This window comes from Coffea eugenioides, chromosome 3 (genome assembly GCF_003713205.1).
Source record: "Coffea eugenioides isolate CCC68of chromosome 3, Ceug_1.0, whole genome shotgun sequence".
NCBI classification, from domain to species: domain Eukaryota; kingdom Viridiplantae; phylum Streptophyta; class Magnoliopsida; order Gentianales; family Rubiaceae; genus Coffea; species Coffea eugenioides.
In genome coordinates this window covers 14,915,140-14,919,757 of record NC_040037.1, presented here as the reverse complement: position 1 = coordinate 14,919,757, position 4,618 = coordinate 14,915,140, and the positions used below count along the sequence as shown (strand labels likewise).

At 33.3% G+C, this 4,618-nt stretch overlaps 1 pseudogene; it reads right to left on the bottom strand.

Moving 5' to 3' along the window:
• Positions 1-2,025: 2,025 nt before the first annotated feature.
• On the bottom strand, positions 2,026-3,458 carry LOC113766127 (annotated as a pseudogene).
• Positions 3,459-4,618: the final 1,160 nt, after the last annotated feature.

The following is a 4,618-nucleotide window of genomic DNA, read 5'->3' as shown; positions in this document are numbered from 1 at the left end:
TCGCAAATGATATATCCAGAGCATCTACTGTAGCTTTACAGCAAATATTTTCTTTCTTTTAAAAAAAATAATAAAAAAAAATCAACCTGTCAGGTTGGGAAAAATTTTCAAAAAATTATGAAACTTGGAATTTAGCATTGGAATGGGGTTTGTCTTTCCACAGCTTTCAGTAGCTTGAACATTGTGAATAGATAGGAATTGTATTATGCATCTGAGTCTATCTCTTGTAGAAATTTCCATTCTTGATCTCAACAAAATTAAACAATTTTACCTTGAAAAAACGATGACAGTTTATGTTCTTCACTGGTTAAAGTTGGGTTCATTTTGAAAAGGTTGACTTTGTCATTTTTAGAGATTTTTTTTTGCTATGTTATTATCACTGACCACTTTCCTCTAATACTATAATTTCAAAAATCAATAATAATTCGCATTTACATATTGACACTAAGAAGTTCCCATCTTTTTAATGCTTTATGCTTCTTTTGTCACCAAAAATCGTGCATGTTCAGCTCAATACTTTAATTTTTATCAAACAACTGCACTTACCACCACTCAGAAAAAGAACCCCATCACAGATTTTGAATTAATGGTCTGGATCATAATGATGACAAAACATAAAGATAGTTAAATTTTATTTTGTAGAATTCAAAATGAAAAGCTTCTCCCAGAAACTATGACATTTTTAACCCATCCCGCAGTGCAATTGTACAATTACTTTCGTAATTAGGATATCCCATTAATTATTCTTTTAGTATAGCTTTAGTAGTGGTGACAAATTTTTCTTTATGTCACAGTACTGAATTGGTGGTATAAAGAAAAAATCCAATATGACATGGCTAGTCTGAGAAAAGAATATTATATTATACAATTTGCAATTTTACATGGTCAATCTCAGTTTATCCCCTCAAACTAGGTGGTAAAAGATAATTTTACCCCCAAACGTAAATTATACAAAGAATTATAAAAGATAATTTCTGACAAATCCTTTAGGTATTAAAAAAACATATCAAATAGCTCAGAAAGTAAACCAAAACAAAGAAAAAAGAGATTCACAATATCTACGTTATCTTAACTCCTCTCATGTAGGAAAATAGTAAATAGTAAAGGAAATTGTCACTTTGCCTTTAAAACTCGACTCACTTGGTGGGAACATTTGTTAGATGATCGTGAGACCTTTGATTTGGGATTCAAGCACTCAGTTTTCTTTCTTCCTTTCACCTCGTAAGACTTGAAGTCTTTCTTTTAACCCAAAAAAAAAGTCATTTTATTGAACTTTCAATGTTTGAAGTACATGTGAAATTGCAGAAAGCATAAAAGAGGTGAATAAAGGTTTATGATCAATTATGAATAGATCGCGAGACTTTTTGGTGCAGCAAATTTCAAGTAAACACCTAAACTATGTTCTTCGAGATCATTTAGTGTGTTAAATTGGCAATCAGTTAAAGGATTTGTTCATATAATATCATCCCAAAATTTGATTTGCACTGCTAATGTTGCCATGAATTGCAGCTCCCAACTGGTACCACTCAATTTTACAGTAAGCTGACCAGTAGAACTAGCAGTCTAATCAGTATTGCCACGAATACGAGTAAGGGTTTTTTTTTTTTTTTTTTTTTGGTTATCTATGATTAGTCAAAAATATAATCCAAAAGGAAGGGTTGCATTTGCCAAATTTGCTATCTCAAACATTTGTGTTAGATTAAAAACGAAGCATACTTAAAAAAAAGTCCTAGAATTACAGAAAAAGTGACCAGAATAAGCCTCGATTTTTTCTAATTTGAAATAGTAACCTTCCCAATTTTTAGTGGAGAATGACTGAATTGAAGACATATCCCATGAAATATTTTGTCATCACAACAAAAGTGCTCAAAACGAGACACAAATACACTCACATACTTGAAATATTTAACTACCCAACAAATACATGGAGTCATATTACATGATCAATAATCAAGCTCTTATCCGCACTTCATACTACTAAGTGCTGCTATATATCACCAATGAGCTTGCTAGAAGCTGGCTTCATTAGTTCTGAGGCTCAGCATCCACAGCCCGACCAGGATAGTAGCAGCACCTGCAACCCCCACCATAATAGTTTCGGCCGCAACAACCAAAGCGGCAATTTCCACCATAACCACCACGGCCACCCCCAGGATATCCACCATACCTTCCTCCTGGATAGCCCCCGTATCCACCACCTGGGTACCCCCCATAACCTCCTCCAGGATACCCTCCACACCCCCCCTCCGGGATAACCACCATATCCTCCTCCGGGGTACCCACCATAGCCACCTGGGTACTTGGCTTCTTTTAGGCCATTTGCTTCTTCTGTCTTGGCTGCAATGAGCATAAATATGGCACGCGCGTTAATTACTTCAGTCACAATTTCAAATAGTAAACTTTCGACAGATTTGTGTTCATGCTTTTGGTCAACGCATATGATATCAATGAAGTATCATAATCATTTGGAATTCTGTCTTCTAATGTATGTGTCAAAATTATTGCCTTCTTTTCACAAACTCCCTGAACATGGTCATCACTACCAACTGAAAGATAATTTTATCATAGTGAACATGGTTCTTGCTAATTAATCGTTTATACACTATCGATATTGGGAAATTCTATAGCAATATGATTGGATGCATGTCATATGTAAACAATTAAAGCTTCAAATTTGGTTAGAAGTTACATGTTGTATATTCATACTCATGTAAAATAAGAATTACTAAACCAATGTAAAGAAAAGGGCAAATTATATTTTACCCCCCTATGATTTGTTATTTTTGTACATAACCTCCTTACCGTTTAAAAAATTATACATAATTCCCTCATAATTTGGATTAAAGTGTCAAAGTGATCGAAATGATTATTCGTAATGAAACCTTTGAAAATATTAAAATTACCCTTATTTAAAAATTAAAATGATTGAATTAATCAAAATATATAAATATAATATACATGACACACTAACTCCGTATAATTTTATATTTTACCATATAATTCCTTAGTGTCAAACCTTCCCCAGTATGATTTTATATTTTATCATATAATACTAGTTAAAACACACATTAACTAGAATTAGCGTATTACCACCCCCAAGCCCCGCTTCAGGAAAAGGCTTGACACTTAAAGGTGCAGCTTATCTAAGGTGCATCTAAACCTTAAAGAACACTTCAGCTATGTTTCTTAGTACTCGGACACTTCACATGTGCAACCAAAATTATATACATAACTTGAAATGCTAAATTCTGTGGTCCAAAGTTTTAAATTAACATATGCTACAAAGAAAGCCAGGCAGATAAGAAATGGGTGGAATTTGAATTGGAGAATAAATTCTTACAATTGTCAACTGACACTGACGTGGAAGTTTCAGCCAACTCCCTAGCATCCACCTGCGACGTGATCATTAGAACTACAGCCAACGAAATGCAAGACAAAAGAAGTTTCTTGGAACTCATTTCTGCTCAAGGTATTTTATGTAATCAAAATTTGTTTTGGGAAGGATGAGAAAGCTTGTGTAGATTGACGTCTATTTATACGAAAATCTGTGAGACATTGCCGTCAAATGGATGTGGTTGGGCGTTAAAGGAAAGATTACGATCATTGGTACAAAGTCAATGCTATCATAAGTTGCAGTCCCTCTGCGGCAAGTATTATTGTCAATCAATTTGGACGTAGGAGTGACTTTGATCACATTCATTCCGAGTTGAATAATATCTCAAACATATTGTTGAGAAAGAAAATTCACATAAAAGAAAAGGTAAACTTTGCAATTCGTGAACGGTTATTAAATAAAAAAAAAAAAAAGTATGCCTAGTAGGCAGTTAAATTAAGTGACATTTGCATTACAAAAGCAATATCTTGTAAAATATGTTAAAACTTCTAGTTTTTAGAAACAAAATACCATATGATATTGCAAACTATAAGATTGGAAGAATGTGTAATTTAAATTGCTTGTGGCATAAATTAGTGCCGCATTATGTCTTGTCTTTTGACCAATTCAATAGTTAAATGCTAATTTGTGGACGGTTTGTTATGTTATCTAATTTAGTTCTAGAATTTGAAGTACAAGTCCGGATAATATTTCTATCATGGCGGAGTTAGGAGTTGGGACACTATGTTAATTCATATATACTGAAGGATTAATCATTAAACTCTGCAAACGTGCACGGACCATAATTTCAGATCAACGCTCTCAGTACTATCGTACAAAGAACTGAATCGGTTGGTCGCTCAATATTAATGGTAGAAAAAATGGATTCAAGGCCTCACAATCTTGCACAATTTGAACTTTGACGTAAATCAATAGAATTTCAGTAAAAATCAGGTCCGATTTGATGTAAATCAGGTGCAGTTCAATGTACATTGGTTTGTTATTATTTGGTGTAAATTAGGTACAATTTGATATAAGTTGATTATTATCATTTAGTATAAGCTGAGAGCAATTTGGTATAAATTAAAAGTAAATTGTTAATTTATACCAACTTATGCGAAATGGAACTTGTGATGCCCCATTTATGAAAAAATGACTTTCAACAACATGGTGACTAAATGACCGAGTCCATTAGGGGTTTACTTAGCATATGTCCAATAATATTTATTTTTACTTTTTACAGGT